This window comes from Neopelma chrysocephalum, unplaced genomic scaffold (assembly GCF_003984885.1).
Source record: "Neopelma chrysocephalum unplaced genomic scaffold, ASM398488v2 Primary Assembly neopelma1_59, whole genome shotgun sequence".
In the NCBI taxonomy this organism is placed as follows: domain Eukaryota; kingdom Metazoa; phylum Chordata; class Aves; order Passeriformes; family Pipridae; genus Neopelma; species Neopelma chrysocephalum.
In genome coordinates, this window is record NW_020897714.1 from 8,110,800 (window position 1) to 8,137,769 (window position 26,970).

The 26,970-nt window shown below is 35.5% G+C and overlaps 1 long non-coding RNA gene across 1 annotated transcript; it reads left to right on the plus strand.

Annotated features, from left to right (window-relative positions):
- Window positions 1-454: 454 nt before the first annotated feature.
- Window positions 455-25,989, plus strand: LOC113966218. The gene is made up of 3 exons (XR_003533745.1): window positions 455-465; window positions 923-926; window positions 25,806-25,989. It is a non-coding gene; the product is annotated as an uncharacterized LOC113966218 (long non-coding RNA).
- The last annotated feature ends 981 nt before the right edge of the window (window positions 25,990-26,970 follow it).

Consider the following 26,970-nt stretch of genomic DNA (forward strand, 5'->3'; position numbering starts at 1 on the left):
TGTGACAAAGCTAAATATCTGAGGTATTTAAGATCTGAAATTTGATATTCTTTCATGGTATCTTCTGATGGTAATCTTTTATGACCCAACCTTAGAAACTGTCATAACTAAGCACACAGGAATACTGCAGGTCTGCCATAGACATGGTAATTGTCTGAGTTATTCATGTTGGAAAGTCACATGGTAATAAACAAACATTTGTGGTGTCCTTCTTGTAAATTTATTCTTTCCCAGGTCAGCTGTGATTTAAATAGCCACTAACTATCCATTTGATTGTTTGTGTTGGAAAAAAAAAACTAGGTAGAGTCCTGTAATTCAGGGATATCCTGGTTCTGGCCAGGACAGGGTTCATTTCATTTTTGCAGTGGCCAGGAGGGACATGACCTGGACCCTGAGGTCACCACATGTCATTTTCTGGGGCTGGAGGGAATGGCTCTCTTCCAGTTGAGGGAGCCAGAGAGAGAGGTCGAGTAGTTCCCTCTGTTATTGATATTATAGCTGTTACCGTTCGTTTTCTTATTCCATTTATCTTTTAAGTAAATTGTTCTTATTGCAACACATGATCTTTACCCTTTGTGCCTCCAGTTCTCCTCTCTAGCCTGCCGCAGAGGGAGGAGGGAGTGAGCGAGCAGTGCATGGTTTAGTGTTTCAGTGGGAACACTAAATTTGGGAATACCATTCCAAAACCACAACAAGGGATTTTTAAGCATGGCAAAAGTACTGCTCCTAAAAGGTGCTAAAAATGTGGCTAAGAAAAATTATTTGTAGATATTTTATTGTAGGTGTCATTTTAGGTAGGCTTATGTTGGCAGTATTAGGGTCTGAAAGCATATGTGAAAATAGGAGTGGGAATCTACAGAATGGAAAAGACTGAAAAAAAATCACAATCTTTTACCTTACCCTAACCAAGAAATACAGCAAGAGCTGTTCATAAAATGAAAAAGAAGAATGGAAATTATGGTCCAGACCTTTCTTGGTTTATTTTTAATTTAACCCCTTTTTACCTTGGTTTGCAAGATGTTGATATTTGATACTATGTAAAAGTTTTATCTCTGTGTTAAAAAAAAGGATATCTAATGCCAAAACTATATTACTTATAAACTGTTTTCACTGTTAAGCAGATCTCTCTATGGGATCTGCTGCATATATTAATACCTTGATGTAAGCAAGTGTTAGATAACAGATTTTTTTTCCCATAATTTTGAAATATTTTCATTATGAATAAAGTAAAGACCACTTCATTTGTTATACCTCTGCAATCAAGATGCAGTCCATATTTTCCAAGCTTGAATTTTATCAGTTTAAACAACTGACTTCTCATTTACTGAATTTTCCTCAACCTTTGTCTCTCATGCTCAACCTTACTTATGAATTGATTGCTTTGTATGACTCTCAAATCATATAATCTTTTAATTTCTTTTCTTCTTCTTTGTTGTTGTTGTTGTTGTTGTTGTTGTTGTTGTTTTTAGTGCTTTTTTCCCGGGTGTCTACTTACTAATATGGAACATAAAACTTTTGAAACACAAAATATAAGGAATAGAACATCAAAGAAATTAAAGCAAATGACTTGTGGTTTCCAAGGGGAAAGAAAAATCTCTGCCGCAAGATATAGTTACAGACACACAACAAAGACAGAAAACACTTAAGAATTTGATGCTGCTCATTTTGGTTCCTTATCATCAAAATGGAAAATTCTGTCCTTGAGTGTTAGACTAGATTATCTCCAGACGTCCCTTCCAACCGTAACTATTCTGTGATTTTGTGATTTCTTCTCCTGAAGTTGATCTTAACGTGTGTGACTAATAGCAGAATTTAATTTATTGTTTTGATGCTAAACCAGTAACCCCTAAAAAACAAGTTAAATAATCATTGTTTTCCTAAATAACAAAATTTTAATGGCAGTAATTTTGAATCTTGCTTTTTTATATCATACTATTAAGGACTATATGAGATAAAGAATTGTTAAAGAAGACTTGAATGTTCCTTGAACATAAAAATTGTATTTAAGAACAAAATTAACTGGCATCTTCTATGATAAAAAGTTAAAGACATCCTTATTTCAAAAGCCAATAACTGTTTTTATGTTCACAAAATCTGTCTTTAGCATATCTAATACTGGAACCCTGATGTCAGACGGGGATAACTTTTGACAAGTGCGTGCCAAACTACAGGTGTTCCTTTTCATTATTGCCTCTGGTGAGGCAAAGAAACATTTTTTTTTCTGAGAAAGATTTTTGTGTTGGTTCTCATCCTTTGTGAGATCATCACACTATTTTTTGCAAAGTCAGTTAAATCTTGTCTTTTCAATCTTTCTACAAAACAAAACACTTATGTTCTAACCTGTGTTACCATTGACCCCTGTTTTTCTTGACAATCATTGTCAAATGCTTCCAGTGTGCTTACAGCATAAGTTTTAATATTATTCTGTTGTAGGGTTGTCAGTCTCTTGTCCTTGGACTAATTCACTCATCTGCTTGGTTTCTAGAGTGTTTCCCAAATTGACCTTTTAATCTATTTCAAGATCTTCAAAATACCTTGAGGATGCAAATGATAATGCTAATAAATAACTTCATTGTGAGATATTGAGGCTGATCTTTTCTTCAAATAAAAGAATTTACTAAGGTAAAAGCGTAATGACTTCTGTTCCCTAACTTAGATGTGACGTGAGAACTATATTTTTCTCAACTAAAGCATGTTCTAGGATATCTTTTAAAAGAAAATTTACCTACATTTGTTAAAAAATGTATCAAAATATCTTCATTGTCTGTCATCATATCTTTGATATTTACATTAACTTTTTGTTATTTAAATATTTCATATATATATAAATATCTAAAATATAATTTATCTTAGGTTTGTGGTTTGTTTTTCTTCCTCCTCTACCCCTTCAAAGGAAGGTGACTGTGAGTTGACCAAGTGTACATTTGCAAGACCTTTAAACCACTTACCAGTTTCAAGGAAATTTAAAGAAAAGCTGGAAGTGTCAGAGATTATTTGGTTTCCTCAATCTTTTGAAAAATCAGTGCAGAGTAAAAGCAAGTGAAGGGCTGAATTCAGTCATCAGGAATATTGCTCAACAACCTTTGGAGAGACAATCAGCAACTGAGTTTGGATAGTGCACACATAGCTCCAAATATCTGCACCATATAGTGTTTGCTATCTGCAGTTAAATCCCTGTGGGGATTGTGGTATTCACTGAGATTAGTTTATAACTACTCTGACATTGAGCTTTTCAAAACAGTTTGAATGTTTTCAAGAAAGTCTGTATAATTTTCTTCCCCAAGCTTGCAAACTTACTAGAAATCGTAAAGCTTGCAATCAAAAATAAGTAGAAAATGCTGCTATGAAGCCACCAAGTTATCAATCTTCTTTTAAAATCTAGGAGCTCCAAACCTGACAGGAAAGGCTGTTAAAAGATAAGAGGAAAAACATTGCTTCACGGCATGCAGTATGAGAAACTGAGGGAATGAGTAAGCAGACAAAGGATGAGTAATACAGATAAAGGAATATTATGATTAGGTAGATTTTTGTGTGTGTGTGTGTATACATATACACATTCTAATTTATTATTTTGTAGCCCACAAATACTGTCTTGGTGCTACAAACAGGGTAAAATATTTAACACCACAGAAAGTGGGAATATCAGAAACAAGAAGCTGATTTTTCAGGGTATGAGATTAATGTACGATATTTAATATATTGCCATTCTAGATATTGTGATGGATTGATTGAATTTGTTGAACTAGAAATATTGAATTCATTACACGCAATGCAAAATGTCTTTGAAAGTCACCTAGGAGTTCATGAACTACGACAAACTGCACTTCAGGGAACTAACAGGTGATTCTGTAAATAAAAAATCAGTTATTGTTTTAAACACTATGAGGAGACAACACTAGGATACTAAACAATATATTTAAAAAATTCAGGTACTGAGGATTTTTGGTATTTCTGCTCATTATTAGATTAATATGAGAGAGGGAGGAAAAAAAGCATACTGAAGTTGCCCACAATTGTCCACTCATTTTTGAGTGATAGAAAACGTGTTTATTCAGTTGGTTCTTCTGTTTTCTTATTAATATAAAATATAAGCAAGATGTTTGATTAGAACCAATATTTCCTAAAATTTTAAATGAATTTAACCTTATTTTTTATAAAATACTAGAATTCCAATGAAATTATACTGGATTTAAATGAGTAACCTGGCTTTGGGTGTTAACTTCTCTTTCTTTCCTTATTCTAATATTATCTTGAAATAACTTTTAAATCAATCCCATTTTTCCTATATTAGAGTTGCCTAGCTTTCCAGAGCTTCAACTGAAGCTTCCTTAAAGTATTAAAGCTTGAGTTTTTCTTTTAGATTGATATTTGAACCATACATTTTTTTCCAGTGCATTAGATGCTACCAGAAATCCAAGACACTATGTCATTACTTTTATTTTACAAAAAAACCCCAAGCATTTTAGAAATTTCTTAAGTAATAACATAGTGCAAACTTTTCACCATATATTTTTCAAAGCTTTAAAATTTATCAGTAAAAATCTCCTCAGATAAAACACAAAATTACACATCAATAATAACAATGAATATTGTCCTGACAGTTGGTTTTACATAAGTAATAATCCACAGAAGAAGGAGATAGTATTATGGAGCACATGCATTTTGCAGAAAGCACACACTGTGTGAGATATACAAGGAAAAACATAACTAGAAATTTTTAAGGCAATTCACTAAGAGAATACTGAATGCAAAACCTACATAAAATGCTATTAAGAACATGGCAACAGACTTAAAGAAGTTGGCCACTCTGTCTTAGTATGAGCTAGCTGGCCCTAGATATTGCTTCTTTTTTCCAAATATGTTGCTAAATATCAGCAGTGTAAAGAACTAACTCTAAAATTCTCATCCTGGGTTAGTGAATGTTTTCCCCATTTAGACTTGGACTATATGTAAAAATATGTATGTACAATTTAGAAAAAAGTGGAATTTAATGTACATAATCCATGATTTGGTCTTATTACGATGGAGAAACCAAGGTGTATTGAGGATTTAAATGAACATTTACCTCACTGTGAGAGAGGGTCAAACCTACCCACACTGCCTCTAAATTTCAGTTATCCTAAATTGTAAGAAAGTGTAGAACTCTATACATATTTGTAAGGAAACTCTTGTAATATAAATTATTCCTTCCATGCAGACAACATTTTAATACTATCTAGAGAATGGCTCAAGGACATTTATTTCCCATAATGAAGTAATAATATTTTTAAGCAAACATTTGAAATTTTTTCTATTTCTATGGATTCATAGATTTATGCTGTTTGTAGTTTCTGCGATTATTACTGGTTTCCATTAAAATGAATAGTATGAATTTATTTTCTAGTGGCATCTTATAATAGCTATGTTGAATTTCCTATGCTGTATTTTTTCCTAGGTTTTTTATTCCCTTTTGAAATTTCTATAAAAATACAGATAGCAAAAATTCACATCAGCACAAAACCTGAATGTTCCAAGGCCTTCAATAAAATGAGTGTTTCAGTTTTGACCTTGCATGTGAATCACAGATTCTTTAAGGACCTTTACAGAGAATTATTACAGTTACAGTTCTTGTGATGCATTATGAATTTTATGAACATTCTAAGGTGGTTTTGGTGACATTAGATGGTTTGTTTTGAATTAAAGCTAAGTTATTTTCATATTTTATAGGCGTTCTCAGATCATCTCTGTAATATCCTGGAGATTTGTTATTCAGATTTGCGTTGTTTTGAATTGGATCTTCTGGTTTTAGCTATTGATTTTCTCTTACATCTCAAAGAAATGACCCAATAAACACGCACATCCTGCTTAACTTCTTGGAAGACTTTATTACTTTATATTACTTAATAATTCCATTACATCTCTGGGAATTCACAGAGAGAAATACAAATGCCCCAAATTAGTTCCAGCCTTTTTCCCTTCCTTCCTTGGATTAAATGAGTCAGCATAACCAAGAACTTTCAAAAGACTTGTTGCTTTACAGTTCAATAAAATCCATTTCTACTTTTGATCATTACTCAACATCACTTCAAATTCACTGAGAAAAGAATGGAAACGTGACATGAGTTATGTCAGATATAAGAGAGATGACAGATCTCTTTTGAATGACTCACAGAAACATCACCTGTGATTGCCCATTGCTGTTCAATACCCAAAAAAGAGGGCCTGATCATAGCAAGAATTAATAGGAATTAGATCCTGACAAGAAACAAAGAACGTTTTACGTCACATTCATAGTTCTGATTATTAAGTGTGCCACTGAATCTAACCAGTACACTTTCCTAGATCTCTTTCATTTTTTCATGAATGTAGCAGTTCCCGTGAAAGGCTGGAATTTCCTCACGCTGTAAATAAAGGAACAGAACAATGACTTGATTTTGTACGTGTGTTTTTCAATTACTGTTTGTATACCTCTGGCATAAAGGCACCAAATACAGATGATAGTTTATTTAGTGAGGCATTTAGTACTTCGGTATCTATAAGTACATTCTTTATTTTTAAAGAACATACACACAATCTTGGAGACACAACACAAGATGAATCACTTTTCTAAAAGTTACCTCAAACACTAAAAGTAAAAACTTTTCCAAAGAGCAGTTGAAAACCTAGTTTTCATTTAAGGTTTAACAACCTCTAGAATGAACTTTCATCATATACTATAAGCCAGTCTGCATTACACATGGATTATGTGACCGAAATGCTTTCACATTTTGTCTTACTGTCATTGAGGTGCCATGCCTTGTATCTACTGTATTCCAAATTTATCTAAAAATGTCTATAGGAGGAGGTTACTCTGTATACAAGTCTTCACAATCTATAAAGCTTATTTTATGATGATTGCCTGTATTACTAGCTGAAGAAGAATAAATAGTTTGAATAAGTGTTCTACAGGACTGTTATTATACATGTATTTCTATTTAACACTTTAATAATAATCACAAACAAAAACTAACAAAAGTAAGGTAACAAAGAACAAAAAATGATATTTAAGTGAAACTTAGATGGAGAAAGAAGATACTACAACTTTGCTTAAAGTTTACTTTACAGAGAAATTCCTGCCTTTGATATTTTTTTTTCCTTTTTAAGGAAGGATGACTGTTCCTTAAGTACAATGGTATTGCTGGTGCAGCTGTAATGAGGAAAAACAGATGATCAAGTCTTGTGGCAGCTGTGCACTTCAGATAATATACTACAGCGGTGGATAAATTCACTCAGGATCATCGGTCCAGAGAGAAAAATATGTGCTCACCCTGGAGACATTTATGTCATAAACTTTTATAAAACAGGAAAGAGTCTAGACAGATAGTTATATGAAAGGGTCTCCTTTCAGAAAATTTACATGAAAGAAAACAAAGGCATATGATACTTTTCATGTAAATCTGGTTCATATCATGTTATTAACAGTAATAATGTTCTATATGTTGGACACACAGAGTATCATGCTTTTGCTGTGAATAGAATTTTGAGTGTGTGCCATAATCACCCAGGAAATTCACATCTGCTAGTGCTATATGAAATGCAGAAACCTATAAGATGTGCTAGTCTTTTTCTACATTCATGTTTTCAGAGCTATACAGATGATAGCATGCAGTTTGCTGTTCTTAAGACTCTCGAAAAAAGAGATATTAAATCTCCCATGTGGTAAAACTAATTGAATAAAACCAGGGAATATCAAGGGCACTATCTTCATTTTCTGAAAAGATCCTCCTTACAAAAGGTACATCAGATTTATTCCTCAAGGAAGTCCTTAATATTATAGTACATTTGATCTGTTGATTGGCCAGACAAGGAATAAACACACCCCATAAGCAAATGAAGTTGATTTACTGTGACATTTCTTCCATCTTAAAGAATAACTTCAGACATGGGTAAAACTGAAGCTCACAAGTCACTAATTGACTGCACGGATTAACTGCAGCTGCCATGGATTAACTACAGCTAATGTTTTATGTTTAGCTTTTTATTCTATTCAGAGTATATACGGTTTTACATTGTATTTGAAATTTTAAAAATAATCAGATATTTTATTTTTACAATAGAATCATAAACACATGTCAAAAAACCTCTGAAATTCTAAACTGAGCATAGTTAAACCCATGTTAAACACTTCGCATTTGCCAGCTCAAGGAATACAGTCTCTGCTAACTATAAGGTTGAAATTTGATTTCAAATGTAATAAATAATTAATATTTTAGAGCTAGAAAATACTCGGGGGATGATCTTTAGCAATACTGTGAATAGGGACATTTAATTTGTCCATTATTTTTCTCTGCATGGATGATAGAAATGAGACATAATTTTAATACTCTACATTTAATATTTCTTCCTACTAAAAATATAAATAAATAAATTCTAGCTTGGCCATTAAGCAGTTGAGAACTTAAAGGTTAATTGCAGCATGAGGTAATTTACTGTGACCTAATCTGTATTACATCTGTACCTGTTACTTTTTTCAGTCATCAACATTTGATGCTTTGCATAATTGCCATAAAAAAAAGACAAAACAACAAACCAACATAGCTCTAATCATTTTGCAGATTTTACCAGAAATGTGTGAATCAGGTTGTAAAGGCTATTTGGAATTCAGTATGTGGAGTTCATCAAGAAGAATTTCTTCTCCCGCTGTCTTAGCAAAAGAAAATCAATATACTATTTCTGTTTGAAATTTCTTGTTCAAATGATTGCAAATTTTCTGACAGAACATAGTCAGAAAACACAAATTCGGTAGCATGTTTTCAGAAACCCATTTGTTTGAACAAGTTTTTAGTCTACTAGTCCTACTGCTTCTACCAATGAACTTAGGTTCTCGGTGTCTGTAGGTATTAGATAACTTTTGTGATCTAATGGTTGTGATTCAATGGTGTATTGATTGTAGTGATTCATTGTTGTCTGATTGTCAAGTTTAGTCTACCAGAATTAAAATGAAAGCTTAGATGACTTTGGAACTCTGTATTTGTTGAAAAGTAACTGCATTCTACGGTCAAATCTGTGACAGTCTAACAATACAAGTATTTTTCTGAGATGAAGCATTGTTTCATGGAAATTGTATTTTTGTTACTTAGTAGTTCTTTTCTATCCATGGATTGAAGAGGATTATGCTATTCTACTGAGGCACTTCATAATTTGGCAGAGTGGGAATGGATTAATTCTGTAGTATCTTAAAATGAATATCCTAAAACTAGTTCAGCAAACTGAAATATTTTGTTTCAGGTACCTTTGCCTTGTTTTTTTCCCCTAGAGAATAAACATTTTCCTCAGAACTTGTAAACTTTTTAGAAAAATTCACAAGTAATTCGGATATTATAAAAAGTTACTTCCTCAAAAATATCTCAATTTTCACTGGTTGGTTGGTTGATTGATTAGTTGATTGGTTTTTGTTGGGTTTTTTTGACTATGATGGAGATAATTTCTAGAAGACATTTCACTGATGTCAATTGTCCAGTCTTAGGTTTGTACATAGAAGTGGTCTCAGTCTGTGGCAGTGACCAGAAATTCTTTCTTTTTCTGCTTTGCTGTTGTTGTTGCAATGTGCACTAACTTTACCATTTTATAGTTGAAGTGATGAGTTTGGACACTTCATCTCATAAACTATGCATACTCATCAGATACGTCTATACCATAAAGTGCAGCAATGAGTAGAACTCAGAAAGTATTCTCTCAGTGAGACAGCTGGCGGCTCTGTAACTCCATTAACACAGCATTATATTTAGGCTTTATGTTGTGAGCTGAAGTAAATAAATCCAGGTGGACCACTATATCACTGAAACCTATTCAGACTAAACATGGATACCTTTGTCTAGTTATGCACAGTCAGACAGCTATGTAGATTATTGGGAGTTGATGAACATGGAAATACCAAAAATAATTTGTCAAACTATGTATTTCAAATAGGGAGCTAGAATGTCTTTATGACAATATTTGTAGAACCTGGCACACTGAAGTAGGATGAAGGTAGCTAAAAATGTCACAACAAAGTTAACTAGATAGTTAACTAAGGAAAAAGTTACTGGTTTTGAGGACTTTAGTTAAGTTCACTGATGAATACTTGATGCTGGTTTTGGCCTGAACGATGGAGGGAAAATAAGGGTAGCAGAGTTAAGACAGGACTTTCTGGAGGACAAGATGTTGGCAAAGACAATATTACAGAATGTAAGTTGGCTTAATTTACCCTGACAAGATAAGGTTTTGAAACAGGAGGGTAAGCCCAAAAGAGTTAACTAAGAAACTTGGGCCTGCTAACAAGTTACTTACATTCAAAACGATTCGTTCTGTACTGCTAACTGGACCAAAGCTTAACAGAGTGCTAAAGGTACATGTAATGGGCCTAGAGGCAATAAATTAAGATTCAGTAAGCTAAAGTAGACATTTGAATAGGAGAAATAGGCCGGGAGCCAGGGCTTTCTCCAAGCTTGAGTGAGCGGGTCAAGAACAATGGAAAGGAAGAAAGGTCAGACTGAGGAAGATGAGAATACGCCCCCTTCCCATGGGATGAAGATGGGATCTCCCCCAAGAATTGGGGATAGAGAGAAGCGCCGCCCCAAGCTCCGCCTGAGCTCCACCTATACTCCGCCTGTTATCAATATGTATGAATAGATGTTGTAATCACTTGAATATGCATTTAATCACACCTGAAAATTGTATAAAACTGCTGATTTTGTGTGAAGCCTTTGAGCAAGTTTTTCCAGCAATAGCTGACTTGCTCCCAGCGCTGCTAATAAATACCTTTGCTGCTTAAAGATAAAAAGTCTCTGAGCAGCTTCTCAGACCGATTTTTCGGATTCAGTTTCAAGGAAGACAGACAATTAACTTTGTTTTAAAAACACAGTAAATTACCTTGCTCTGTCTTCAAAATAAATGCTACTATGGCATTAAGCAGGACTTCTGATCACAGACCATAAGTGTTCATATAAAGAAGCATATATGTCCATTCTTATTGAAGTCTGAGGTTAAATAAAATTCTGGTAGGCAGAATTTCATGATGATGAACCTACTGAAAGCTTTAGATGAACATGGAGTCTTATTGCCAGAATGTCAAAGGAATAGGACATGCCCTGAATGAGTATTTAAAAAAGATACAATAATTCTGAAACATGAAATATATGTTAGAAGTATTATGTTTGACTTTTATGCACTGGATTATTTTAGGTGTGTAACAGTGTATATATTTGTTCAATTATTGCTTAAAATAGTATAACCTGTCATGTTAAAAATAACTTTAATCCAAACTATGCATTATCTGTCTCAGCTGAACTTGTATTTAACTCAAAACCTTGGAAATGCAAACTTGACAAATAATTATGTGAAATATATGAAGACTGGGCATTTCAAAAAGTGAGTGAGAATGAATTGAATATATAATAAATGAATTGGCTTTGTACCAATTTGCAGTGCAATTTGCAGAGATCTCAATACATGAATGTTTGCTAAGATATTAAAACTCCCAGAGTACGTGGCTTCCTAAAAAAAAAAATGCATTAAATCTGAATTGTAGCTAACAAAAGTTTTGGGTTTTGTTTGGGTTCATTTTGGGGTTGTTTTTGTCTCTTTTTTTGGGAGTAGGTGGGAAGGGTGGGATTGTGGGTAGTTCTTTTTTACCCTGCAGCTCTTGGGATCAGCCTTCTAATAAAGTTGGAATTTAGATGCAATATAGATTGAAATTTAATTCAACTTGTGCAGGTTTTATGTAACAAAGGTTGATTGCTCAAACTGATCAGTAAGCAGAGGGAAGTAAAATGTCTGTTATTTTTTTAAATTAATATTAATTTGTCAGATAACACTACCCGTATGCTACCTTTCCTCAATCCAATCTTATTTGTACTTTTGGGAGAAACATTGTGAGAAGGAATTAATTAGATGATATTTTGGTACACTCAGCAAAATGTTTCAGAAATATAACTTTATTTTGTAACTTGTGAAGCTTAGCTGTGAATAGAGACCAATGTAATTGCTGAAAATAATGTTTATACTTGCACTCCATTTGACACTTCGCTAGATAACAGATCTGAGAGTCAGACTGATGCAATACTATTCAGCAAAAAAATTCTTTTCAATCTGTTTGTAAAACTGAATTTAAAGACTGATGCTTCAGTTGAGAAATTTACATGAAGAATGGTTAATTAGTATCTATTCTTACATTCTGAGAGTATTAGAATTTAGCTAATAGGACATGTGAGCAAAGTTGAGAACCTTCCTAAGTAAGTTTGAATTTAAAAACCTGAACTCTTCTGCAGTCAAATTCTACTTGATAAGGGAGACTTTCTTGTTTCCTGTCTACTTGTATTGATTTTGAACTGAGTTACTCAGTTTTAAGAGGAAACTCGGTCTTAATTCTTCTTAAGAAAGTTATATTAAAAATAAAATTAAAAAAGCTAATAAATGAGCCCATGGACTGTAATTGTTCTTTCTTTGATGTAAAGTGAAAAAAAAAAATTCTTTTGCTAGTGATACTCAAACAGAAAAGAACCAAGCTAAAATGAGGGAACATTGAGATGATCTTGGAACTGGTCCAACTAAAGAAGGAATAAGAGAAGACGACAACAAAACTGATTTCAGTTATACCTTCCAGCTATGCTTCCTTTCTGACTCAAATTTAAAAGTAGCATATAACAATTCAGTCAAAACCTAATAAACCTAAAAAACACCAGAGATTAAAATATTATTAAAAAAAAAAAAACAAAAACAACACCAAAGAGCCACTACAGTCCACTGTGTTTCCAAATACTTTATGATTTTACTGGAGTGTTTATAAAAACAGCATGCCACCTACATCATAAATGACCATAAACAATTTGTGCTTGGGTCAGGCACTGTGTCTCCAGAAAAGCTCCCTCTCTTAATATTAAAAAAGAAGAGACAGCTGTGACTGCTCAGTCTAAACTACCATGAAAAACAGAAACAGCACCATATAGAAAGAGACAGTTGATTGAATATCTTGCTGTAAATTATGTATATGGTTAGGTTAGTCCTTTATTCTCCTTGTGGCTTCTCTGTAAATAGATTGTGATTTCCTCTCATTTATTTTTCATTAGATTTCACTCTGTAAATATCATCAAAAAAGTCTTATTCAATGTATTTGCACAGATTGTTGCAAATGCAATCAATGTTGCTTCTATATTCTCCACACGACTCAAAGAGATTGTATTCCTTTCATTCTTGCTGTCTTCGTTTCAGGAATAACAACCGGTAGGTGATATAGCTTTCTATACAAGTCTTTCAATCTGTGGTTCCCTAAAAAGAAAGTTAGGTGGAAATATATTTCCTTTTTCAGTGAACTTAAGCTTACTGACCGTGGACTTGTTTTTCTTAGTTACTAAGGGAAGAAATCCACCAACCATCCAGAGATCCATGTATCATAGAATGCAAGTTACTGTTATTTTCCCCTTACTGTCTATGTTTGGTGGTCCTGCATGGCTGACCTTCATATTTATCCAGTTTCCCATTTCCTCCCTAGAGAGAAGGTAAATATTTCAAATCAAGAGGCCTTGAAACACTTGGTACCAAGTGTTTTAAAGAGTCAGCTAAGAATACATAAGACAGGTCATACTCATTTTTCTACGGTTCTGGGTGACTCCAAATTCTGCTGAACAAATATACAGCTTGTTCTTAAAGAAGCAGAATAGCTTGAGCTGGTATAAATCCCAGCCAATAAATGAAAAAGGTAATAAAATTTTCAGGTAAAAAAAAATTACGATATAGCACCATAAAGAAAAAAGTCCAACTGTGTGTGTGGTGTGTTTTTCTGGGGATCAACACTCCTTAATCATCAGTAAGACATATCCTCAGTGGATTAAGGGTGGCTTGCTGATTGATCTCAGGCGCACTTGTTGATGAAGCATTTTCATTTAACAGTACGTCTTATAGCTGTTTCCATGGAGAATTGTACTAGACTAATATTAAAATTTGCATCATTACTTGGAGTGCATATAACACTAGTCAAAAAGGGTGAGAAAAACCACTGAAAATGTAAGAACAGTATCAGGCATATATGCACAATGGTGTCAGTGGAACACAAACAAGGTAAGTAGGGATATACAAATGGAGACAAGACCATACACACCTGAATAGCCTAATGACTTTAGTCCAATCCCATAAAAGAATCTGAATTTCAAAAAAACTTTTCAGATAGTATTGGCTTTGTAAGCCTTTCCATTTTTTGGAGAAAGTCACACCAAAATCGAGAGGTAGAAATAAAGATAAATAAGGAATAATAATAAGTGCAAATAAATCTGTGCAGGACAGATATGTAATATTGGATGTAATACAATGGGAATTAAGGCAAAGATTTCCAGTAATTTCAAAGGCTTCTGAAACTGTTACTTAGAGACATAAATGGATAACTACATATCTCTGATATACCCGGATTGTATTTGCATTTATTTGAACCTGAGCAGTTTTTGGTCCAAACTGAAAAGTCTTGTTCTGTATCAACAAGTACTTTGTTTTGCAGAGCTGCGAGGGAACAGAGGTGTTCACTAAGTAATGGTGATGAATACAATTTGTGGCAATAGTTACTCTGAAGTTTAATGACTCTTGTAAAGTAAGGAACAATACCAATGTCATGTGGCACACTTTAAAAATTGACTGCCTAATAGCATTTTGATGGGAATTTAGTTCCCAAGAGGATCCTTGATTGCATTTTAGTGAGTGAGGGACATACCTCCAAAGACTTACATGTTCATTTCGTCTTAGATATGTATGAAATACATGTCTAAAGAAAAGTTAAAAGGCATTTTGAAAATCCAGTTTTATATGTAACGTTATTACATCATTTTTGCTTTAAAAAGTTATTTGCCTGTACTAAATGCAAAACTAGATAATTTTAATGAACATATTTACTTTACGTGGTTCAACTATCACTCTATTTCAGTGTTTTGTTTGAAGAACAAAAATGGAGGTGTAAAAAAAAAAGAGAAACAAGAAGATTAAGCTTATAATTTTTAGCTATAGTAGAGATATTTTTCTTATATTTTTAAATAGTATTGAGTTTTGTTTGCTTGTTTAAAGTCATTACACAATTTAAGACACTTTCATGAGAAATGAATATTTCAGTAATTTCAATGTAATACAGTCATCAAACTGTACGGAAAGCATTCATTTAACACATCTTCTTTCTCTCATTTTTCTTCTTTTCACGTGCCACAATTTGTCTAATACATTAACTTTTCTTATCAGATAAACACCTTACTCCTGAAAATTCTCATCTTATCAGATCTTTCATACCCGCATAATTCAATGCTATTCTTGACAAAAGAGTGGGAGATTATGAACATGCGTTTACTTACTTGTGTAATAGGCAACTGGAATATCATTAAAATGAAACTCCACAGAAGAGGTCTATTTTCTGAAAGGTTACATAATTTTACAATGTAATGCAAGTCATGCAGAGGAAAAAGGAAACAAAAACAAGACCAAAAAACCTACACTTTCTGATTTTTTTTTCATCAAGTAATATTAATTAAACAAGTTTGAAAACTGGTGATAAAAATACTGAACTGCTACAATTTTAGCTCATTAAATTTACTATCTTGGTGGCAACACATTATACCATGATGCCTAGAGTTCTGTATTTGAAATCAATCATAAGTTGCCTCTTCAAAAATATAGTAAAAGCCAAACAGAACTCGGAAATGACCCCAGGGTACCAGTGGAAGGAGAGGAAGGAGGAAAAAGTTTTATATGTCGTCCCTTGTAGTGGTCCTTGAGGAAACTGCCTCTTAAGCCTGTAGTGAGGGGAAATAGCTACTACCAACAGTGCTGGATGTTTGGATAGGATCACTCTGAGGGAAATCTACAGGTTTTAAGTAGCCATAAAGAATTGTTGTTCTCATTAGAAATAGATGTGAAAATACAGAAATGATTCATTGCTACCAGGATACAATAGGTAAGGTTCACCAGTAAATTTTTTGGAAATAGCAGAATCTTCTACACAGATTCTGGACTCCAATATGAAACAGAATTTTTCTGCATCCTGTTTAAAATGTCAAAGTTCTATTTGTTTATTTTTCCCTCTTCCCATGAAATTTCTTTCATGATTTAGTTATGAATTTTGGCATACAGTAAGAACTACTGTGAATTTGTTGATGATTGAAGATTTAGTGGGTTATTTTGCCAAGGGTTTTTTCTTGTCTTCCAAGGGCTGTTGTTTGAAAAGCAGAAGTGGAAATAAATTGAAATAATATGGAATCTATTCAAACTGTAAACTGTAGGTGTTGAGAGAAATAGCTGTAAAGTCATTAAGCAGTTCATAGAAGTTTCTTATGGCTTTTTTTGAATATCATTATTTATCTAGAAAACAGGTCATGTATTCAGACAACATTGGCAAACCTTTCATGCTGGGATGATGAGTTTTTATCTACCTTACTTTTTGTAGGAAAAGTGAAATGCAGTATATTTGAAGATGTAAGATCAAAACCAATAAATGCCTGAAGGGAAAAGTGTTATATTGTCAGCAATCATTAATAAAGCACTTGAATATCCTAATTCAAAATTATTTATGATATAACCAAATGTTGCTAAGAAATGCTCACCCTTTTTCAAAGTGATTCATAAAATCATAACGTATATGGGTTTGCGGGAAAAAAAGGAGGAAAACCACCACACAACCTAAATGAATTGTATTTTAAAACTTCAAAATGATACTTTCAGTGCCTCTATTTCAATGAGCTGTTTCTAGGAAGAGAGAGAAAAATGTATTTTTCTGTTATTTAGGTGCCTGGTACACTCCTAAAATATAAATTTGTATTTGCTTCTCAACTAGTAATTATTTAATAATTCATGCCTTACTATGAATAGAATCAAGATTATATTACCCACGATGCATTCAGCTGGATAATAGAATTTTTCAAAGTAGGTGTGTAAAGCTAGGTTTCCAAATGTTTTTTTAGACATTGACATATGGGCTTTAATACTTAGAAGTACCAAGAATTCAGCAACCGCCTGCAGGAACTTACGGATGCTGGTCAAAGCTCCGTATTTTGGAAAATTTGGCTTAAAAACTGCATGTGTAAATTTAGTTCTGGAGCTTGTTTTAAGCCAGTAATTAAAGAAAAGAAAAGGTCTTGACTGATATGTTGCATTGCATAGATATGTATTTCATCCCCTATTTCCCCAAACTAATTTTTTTCAGGTTTTTCATTTTTCTTTCCTGATGTTGTTGTGAAGAGAAGCTTCACTGCTACCCTTATAGTTTGAAATATTTGAAAGGAAAGCAAAAAATATGGGGAGCTTCCAACCGGAGAATGACTATTCATTTTTAAAGGAATTTCACATGCCAGATTTCTGGTCACATTCCATCTTACCATCATACTCTATATCATTGGCTTCATGGTTTAAAAACTAACAACTTGCAGAAGGTCTTAAGGAGTTTTTTCTCTTGTGATATCAATAGGACTTTGCATAAGGAAGACTGTTTTTTGAACATATTTTAAGCATGAAAGATGTATCTAGGTATTTCAACAGAAGTTTTGTGCTTTACTTAAAATTTTAAGATTTTGGCTTGATTATTTTCCTGAAAAGTGTGAAGTGTGCCTAAATCATATGCACAATTCATGCTGGAGTGCCTTTTAATATGCCAGGGCACTGGGCCACAGCCCATGAAGATTTATGAATTGTTATTCAGCTTGATTTTGGGAAAAAACCCCTAACATTTGAGTGCTATATTTCTAAAGAAAATCTTGAGGAAAAATGGCAAGAAATTACACTGAGCAGTGCACTGGGACATGAGGAAGAGGCAAAGAGCGAGCTTCATATGCTGGAAACATCAAAGCCAATAATACATTTCAGAGCTGCTGAACCTGAACTGGATGGAAAGCACTCTCATTCTTAGCAAGATATTGCCATCTACCTGTAGGATTGATGGCACTAGTACCTTAAATATGAAAATTACTTCAAGAGTTAGCTTCCTGTTGACTGGTGACATGAAAGCAGCAGTTCTAGAGAAGCCTAACGCTACCTGAACTGGCACCAGGACTGAGCCTTTGGGACTGACTCAGCAAGGACTGGTTACACCTTTCTCTTTTAAATAACATCAAACCCCAAACTTTTAACACAGTTATATTAGTCTTGTTATAATGGGACTAATAAGGTTATTAGTCTTGTGATAATAACCTTAAGGAGCATCAAAGAGGAAGGAATATGTCTTCATTAGAGTGGGAATTCTTTTTGCACCTATCACAGACTAGGCCATCTTCGTAGCCATGAAAGTGAAGAAAGAACCTTTCATATCTGAATTCAAATCTCCCTTTATGTCCCTGTGTATTCAGTTTAAAATACTAACTTTATGATTAGCAATTCTTGTTAAATATGAAAAAAAATGACTTTAAAAGGGACTCCTATGCCAGGGCTGTAGTACATTATTGTCAGTGGTGCTACATTTGCACAAGGATTTCTTAGTGCATGAGAAGGCTCCAAGGCAAAGTTTCAGCATGGTTTTGAAGCAAATTTCCAGACCATCTCCATTTACTGCTCTTTGGTTTGAACTTGTGAGTACCAAGTGCTCCAGAGCAGACAGACAAAGCAGGAAACTCGACACAGAAATCACCTGTCTCCTTAGCAGGACTGACAAAAAAATACCAACAAAAAGGGTGGTAACAAAAAAATGTTTTCTTTTCATTTTATTCATGTCTTGTAAATAGTCTCTTCCAAAGACACCAGAATCTTGAAGGGGCAGATAAGAAGGTCCTAACACATCTTAAAAAAAACTGGACCAAAAGTAGAATTGGGAAGCCTACTCTGAACAATGCAACTTCAAGAGGAAAGACACTTTCAAATCAATCATGAAAGAGTATCTAAAAATTCAATGAGTTTTTTTTTATGTTTTTATATATTTTTTGTATGTTTTTATATTATTAGTAATAGATTTACTGAATAAAAGTATGCTTCACTGAGTTCTCCAGTTATTGTTAAGGAAGTCACAAGGAGTTACTGCTGCTAGGGTGAAAAAAAACAGAAAAAAATAGCTTGGATAATATGACTGAGCACAGTAAGATCTAACTTTTTTTTCTCTCAATAGGAATGAAATATAGCCTACACAGGTTTGTGAAGAGGCTAGGTGCTGTGTCTCAAATTCTATAAGTATATTGAAAAATATGGAAGATTTCTCCAGTCCTTTGGTTCCTCAGGAAATTAATTGGCCAATTTCCAAGTGCTTTTTCATGTATTTAAAACTATGTAGCAATGGGCTGCTCTTTTGGCACACTGGCACAGTTCATGAGCATTGATTCAGGATCAGATGACATTGTTGATTCAGCTCCTTTCAGATAACCACATGTTTTGTAAATGTTTTAAAAAGGTACAAGAGACATTTACTGACAACTGGGTGTTAAAGCAGGGTGCAAGTGACATAACTGGAGTTTAATATCTTATTTTTAAACATTGTAAACCTGGAAAAAATAAATGTAGGATAATGTAGATCAATCTTGGCAAAACAGTTTTCTATCAATGTAGTGGAGAGGATTTTTGATTCTTAACAGTTTATAGCACAAGTTGCAACAATGGGGGTCATGATTTTGTAATTTTTCTTGCAAAAATTGAAATTATTATCTTGGATATATTCTTGTTACAACACAAAAGGGAATTATGTTTCAATGTACATGTTTTTTCCAGAATAAAATATCCTGTGCAGAGGGAATGAGAGAAATTTTCTCATAAAATGAGACTCTTACCATGCATGTTTAACACTGCACCATGTTGATCTGCTAGTCATTTGAAGTATTTTGATTGCCTTTATTTACTATTTACATATAATAAATTTACTAATGTTCCTAACTTGAATTGTTCCCTTGAACAGTGTGATTTTTACCCTTTGACATTTTTTCCATTAAATTATCTGAAAAAAATTGGAAATGGTGAAATTCATCTTTTCATGCTCAAAAAATGATTACCTCCTATTTATCTTTTTTTCTAAACCATTTTATATCTTATGTAAATTCTTTTTATTTTAGAAATTAGCAGGAAGGTTCTTGATGCTAAATACAGTGTTACTGAAGACAATAAGATTGTAATTTCTTTTTTTTTATTATATGATTTCTTTCTGAGAAAATTTCAGACAGAATGTTTTCTCTCAGAAAAGACAGATTTGCCAGAACAAAAACATGTCAAATCTCTTAGGTTTCATAAGAAGAAGAGTTTCCTAGAGCAAAATCACAGACAGGCAAATTTCATGAACTTTCAGAGTAGATTTAATGGTCACAACAGTCATAGGTGATGTAGGAGACTCAGATTCAAATCTCTGTTTTGTGTCTGGTTCAGATCAGAGAATTAAAAAGAATTTTACTTCTCGTCTATTAACTTCCTATAATTTCCTTTTATTTCCCATGTTAAAATTCAATTCAGACTCTAACATTTATGTTAAAGAATATATGGATGTGCTGTGAAAAAAAGTTACGTGGTATTATCCCTAGATGATTGCATTATAATTTTTTTGTTGGATCAATTAATACTAAAAATCTGGTAAGACTTCTCTGACTGGAGTGAAATAAGATGTCAGATGAAATGTTCAATGACAAAGAAAGGAAATGAACACTTGAAATGTTATTTTTCTGAAATATGACCATGTGTTTAATATGTGAATAAACAGAAACAGCTACTGATCTTAAAAACACATGCTTTTCAGAACAAGTTATGATAATGCTAAGTATTGTCCACTCCAGTTGTACAGAATAATTTTCACTGATTTCAGTAGTCTGTCAGATCAGTTCACTCAGCACTGTATTTCACAACTTTAAAAAAAAATGAAAAATCAGATAATATTCTAGATTTCTCAAAAAATAACTCTTTGAATCTTCTTAGGAAGGGAGAGGCAAAATTCAAGGATTTGTAATGACTAGCAATTAATTAGATTAAAATATTCGTTCATCTTCAACAACTGTGTGATGGACCATGTGCAAGTATCCTGAAAGAAGGAAGAGCAAAATTGATAAAGGACTTGGAGCATGTCTTATGAGGAACAGCTGAAGTAACTGAGATTGTTTAGCCTGGAGAAAAGAAGGCTCAGGTGAGACCTTCTCGCTCTCTACAACTACCTGAAAGGTCTGAAGACAGACTTGAGAGAGTTGGGATTGCTCAGACTGGAGAAGAGGAGACCTTGTTGTAGCCTTTTAATATGTAAAAGGAACTTTTAGGAAAGATGGAGACAGTCTTTTTACCAACTCCTGAAATGACAGAACAAGGGATGTTGGTTTTAAACCAAAAGAGGGTAGATTTAAATTGGAAGAAATTCTTCACTCTGAGGGCAGTGAGGCACTTGGACAGGTTTCCCAAAGAACCTGTGGATGCTCAATCCATGGAAGCATTCAAGATCGAATTGGATCTAGTGGATCAAACCGATCAAGTGAAAGACATCCCTGCTGATGGCAGGAGTGCTAGGCTAGGTGATCTTTAGAGGTCCCTTGTAACCCAGCTCATTCTATGGTTCTGTGGTAAGAGCTGTAATTTTTCCCCTAATGGGTGTAGTACATATATCACATATTTCACCTACAGACTGTCAAAGACCAACAGTCCTAGCTTGTAGGTTAAGCTGGTTACACTCCTCTGTTGCTCACACAGTACAGCTTCTCAGTTGTATGGTACGGCCCATTTTGAAGCTGGTAGGTCAGCAAAACTAGTTCATATTGGATTATGCAGGGTGGCCCTTTAATGTTCCTCTGACACTGATACTACCTCTCTGAATTTCCATAATCCTCTTTCCATTTTGTGTTTTAAAGAAGAGAGTACAAGAAAATTGCAAAAAGGAGCAGATGAAGGAATAAAATTTGACAGACTAGTATAATGTTGCTTCATGGATAACACTGAAATTGCAAACCAGAACCTTAACTACAGATGCTTCAATACTGCAAGTATGTGCTAGCATAAGATCTTGCATACTGAATTACATTTGCAGAGTCTCATATTTCATTTCACAGAAAATGGGTAAGACTCTTAAAAATAACCATTAAAATATCTGCAATGTCAGAATACTTCTAAGGTGTTTTTGGTTTTTTTAGTTTTTTGTTTGTTTGTTTTGGTTTGGGTTGGTGGGGTTTTTTTGCTTGAGAGTTCTCCACAGGTTTGATTTTTGGGTTTGATTTTTTTTTATTTTGTTTTTGTTTGAGTTTTTTTCCTTCTTTTTTTCCTTTTTTTTTTTTTTAATGAAAGCTCGGTTTCTCATATCACCAGTATCTCTTGTGATCTTGATCTCAGGTCTCCTCTAACCCATAAAATTTGCTAAGATTTGCAATAAAATAACAAGTGTTAGTAACTCCCCTGGGAAAATATTTTTGCTGGTGCTGGGGTCCATATGTACTGGTCACTTTTCAAACATCACCTCCTAAAGACACAGGAGCAGGCAATTCCCAAATGTTGTAAGTCAAGAAGGTGAGGCTGAAGGCCGGCTTGGCTAAGCAGGGATCTTCTCTGGGAAATAAGGAAAAAAAGATGGTGTTATGCCCAGTGGGAGAAAATTAATGTGGCCAAAACTCAGCTGGAATGTAAGCTGGCCAGAACTGTGAGACACAATAAAAGGAGGTTTTTCAAGCATATTAATGACAATAGGCAGTACAGCAGTACAGAAATATCATTGACCCGTTACAGGATGATGATGGTCACATCACAAACAGGGAAAGAGACAAGGCAGAGGTTTTTTAATTCTTTCTTTGCCTCTGTCTTCAATACAAATGACAGACCAAGGCCGTCTCAGTGCCCTGAGCTGGAGAACCATGACTGAGAGAATGAGAAGTCTCAGTTGACTTGATCCAAGAATCCAAGAATCCTCAAAGACCTGGCTGATTGTCATTGTAAAACCTCTCTTGATGATTGCAGTCTTGGGACTTTGGAGACATCCTAGCTGACTGGGAAGCTGATTTTCAAGAAGGGCAAGAAGGAAGGTCCTGGAAACTGCAGGCCTGCCAGTCTCACTTCGATGCCTGGTAAAGTTATGGAAAAGATTATTCTGGGAAGTATTGAAAAACACCTGAAAGACAACATAGTCATTGGTCACAGCCATCATGGTTTCATGAGAGGAAAGTCCTGCTTATCCAGCCTGATATCCTTTTATGTCAAGGTAACCAACCCCCCTGGCTGATCAAGGGAAACCAGTTGAGGTAATCTTTTTGGATTTCAGTAAAGTTTTTGACACTGTCTCTCATAGGATCCTTCTGGACAAAATATCCAGAACACAGTTGGACAAACACATCATGTGGTGGGTGAACAATAGGCACGTCCTCCCCTCACTGGTGAAGTGAGATGAATAATGGGAGTTATGATCAGTTCATCACAGGTTGTTCCTGCCACTGCTCAGTGAGAACAGTCCTTCCCCTGCTCCAGTGTGGGGTCCTTCCCATGGGAGACCGTCCTCCATGAACTTCTCAAACCTGGATCCATCTCACAAGCAACAGTTCTCCATAAACTGCTGCAGCATTGGTCAGTCTTCCATGGGGTGCAATCCTTCAGGCATAGCCTGCTCCAACATGAGTCCTCCACAGTGTCACAAGTCCTACCAGGAAACCTGCTCCAGCATGGGCTCCTCTGTGTATGGGTCTGCAGGTCCCTACTAGGATCCTGCTCCAGCACAGGCTCCTCATGGGATCACAACCTCCTTTCATGCATCCACCTGCTCTGATGTGGGTCACCTCCAAGGTGGATCTCTGCATACCAATTGACCTCCATGGCTTGCAGGGGCACAGCTACTTCACCATGGTCTTCACCACAGGCTGCAGGGGAACCTCTGCTCTGTTGCCTGGAGCTTCTCTTCCTCCTCCTTTGGCACTGACCTTGGTGTCTGCAGAGCTGTTCCTCTGCTCTTCTCTGGCCGCAATTACATCTGCACAATATTTTTTTTCCCTTCTTAAATATGTTATCACAGAGGTGTTACTATCATTCCTGATTGGCTAGGCCTTGGCCAGCAGTGGGCCTGCCCTGGAGCCAGCTGGCACTGACTCTGTCAGACATGGGGGAAGCTTCTGGCAGCTTCTCACAGAAGCCACCCCTGTAGCTCCCCTGCTACCAAAACCTGGCCACACAAACGCAATACAAGCTCTTACCAGCAGCTCTGCTTTTTGGTTGTCAGTTCCTAGTACAAATGTGCAGGATTTTCCATCATAGTTTCTGAATTTGAACTCTGTTGTAAGACAAATCAGAAGGGTTTTGTTGGCTGCAGTCCTCAAATTTTTTGAATTCCCTCTGGATTGAAACTGTGCCAACAACTCTCCTCAGTTTATAGTCATCTACAAATTTGCTTGTGGGTGCACTCTATGCCATTACCCAAGTGGCTGATGAAGATGTTGAATACATATGGACCAGAAAATTGGCCTCTGGAACCCTCTGATTGCTGCAGACTGTCAGCCAAAATCAAGTCAATAGTCACTACTATTTGTGCCTGGTGGGCCAGCCAATTTTCTATTCATCTAGCAGTTCATTTTTCCAAGGTAAGGCCTGTTTTCTCACTTTCCAAATGGAAATGCTGTTAAAGTTTTACTAATAACAAGGTAGAGTATGTCCACCAGTGTCTCCTCACCAACATAACAATTTGTTTCATAGCAGGAAGTTTTTGTGTTTGTCAAGCCCTTTGTAAATCTGTGTCAGCAACTCCAGATACACTTATCCTTCATTTGTTTGGAACAGAACCATATAGTAAATGCTTTGTGATCTTTCTAGGGGCTAAGCTGATGCTGATCACTTTATTCCTTGGACCCACATGGGCTACTTTGCCTTCTCTGAAGGCAAAATTGTCATAGCATTAGTCTTTTTTTTATAGTTTTTACTAGAACCCATCATCGCCATAGTTGTTTGAAGATGACAGACAGTTGAATTCAAAAATCACAGTAGCAAGCTCTTTCAGCCCTCTTGAATGAAATCCATCTTTGTTGCTTCTCTACAAACATGGATTGTTAATAATCTCAAAATCCTGAAAAGCTACTATTTCACTTCTTCCTTCTGTGAAGCCCGCATGGCTTTTGAGACTCCTGAATCAGAGAATATCAGGCAAAAGTCTCTAAAGAGAGTTCTCTTAAATCAAAGCAAATATATTAGACCCATTACTTCCTGCTACAGTCACAATTTCTGCTAGTCTCTTCAAAAAAGGAAACTGTAGATCTCCAGTGTGGTATAGGCAAGGGACAGAGAAACAGAAAGGTGACAAAATCCCTTTTCCTAGGGTAACAGCTGGTTTTCATCCAAGGAATTTTGTAGTGGTGCACAGGGGAATGGAGTATCTCAATATACAAGAAAAGTAAGTCAGCAGTTGTTTTGATATGAGATGGACTTCTCTTACCTTCAGAAAGTATTAGCATTTGGACTAGTTTTAGTTTAAAATTAATGTAATTATTTCAAGTTTAGTACCTGCCCTAGGGTGAAAAGTGTTTTCCCCTGGAGTTAGAAAGTGGTAACCCCCAAGGGGGTGATGTTCTTGGTGCAGAGCCAATCATAAGCTACATTTCGCTCCTTTGAAATCAACATATTATAACAGACTGGAAAAGAAGAGATGACGTAGTTGGAAGAGAGGCAGCCATGGTCTGAGCCACGAGGAGGTAGGGGCCAGCGAGGCCCCTGGCACCCAGCCCCCAGCCAGGACTATGGGAGACCCGGTGTAGTGTTAAAACTGGACCAGGTGCCATCATCAAAGGCTGGGGGAGTTTCTCCACTGTGAGCAGCAGTAGAAGACACTGAAAGCAGCGGCAGAGCAGCAATGAACAGAGAACTGTGGCTGACAGCCAAAAGAGATAGCAAGCAGCGAGATGGCACATAGCCGGCTGAGAAATGCAGAGATGTTCCTGCAGGAGGGGGAACTGGCAACAAAGCAGAGAAAACTCAGCAGAGACTGTTTTGGGGGTAAGACTAAATTACTTTCCCAAAACCCTGAGACCTCCTAGAGAGGAGGGGTGGACTTCCAAACTCTTAGGGAGTCCCAAAATGCAGCAGCAGCTAGAGAGAGAGAGAGAAGAGCTGAGAGCTCGGAGATGTCCTGAGAGCTGGACCAGGACAGAATGCAGAGGAGGTGGCCTTGCCCCCCCACTGCTGCTGCCACGCTGGCAATTGAGACAGAGCAAAGGAGCTCTGGTAGAACGCTTGGGGCAAAGACTGAACTGAGAGCTGCCCTAAACGTTCTGACTCAGGAGGAACTTGAATCTCCTGAGGAAGGGACTTTCACGGGATGCCCTGCACTTCATGATATGACCGTGGTGAAGCGAGTTTTGTCCCTGCTTTGCAGCCCACGGGAAAGAGACCTTCGCTTGGAGCCGAAGGGCTGAGAGGGTTGAGAGAAGACCCCTTATATTGTAATGGAGAGAGAAATCTTCCAGCTACAACAAATCCAGCTACAATTGCTGCATTGAAGAGGAGAGACGCTGCTGCCCTGAAAGTGGAAAGGATCTTTCCTTCTTCCCTTCTGAACTTTTATTGGAGGGAGAGGAGGGACTTGGTCTAATATAAATATTACTTTACCATAGGAGAGATAGTTAGGATTGTGTATATAATGTATTATAGTATTTATTTAAGTAATAATTGTAATATAATTCCCTTTCCCCCATATTGAGTCTTGTGTTATGTCTGGAAAACCCTCTCACACTGAAGCAAATTGTGGGAGGGGGGCTTGGACTTGGAAATTGGATTTTTGGGGGTCTCAAACCACGACAGTACCAATGAAATTTCATGGAGGGGAAAAAAAAAAGCTCTGTAAAGGCTTGAACCTGCATCAGTGATTAGAAAGACGTGAGTAATAAAGAAAAATAGAAACGGTCTTTTTTTGAAGATGAGACTGTTGTCATTAGCAATTTCTAATAGGCATAGAAATTTTAAATGCATCTCAGATACTTACTGTAAGCATACAGTAAATGTGTTTTGGTTTTCTACTGTAGGTATGCATATGAGCACATGGAAGGCACTTTCTATTACAGTTTTTAAGAGGGATGTATATTTGCTGAATCAATGTGCCAAGTTGTATGGAATGTTGTGCATTGTCAGCAT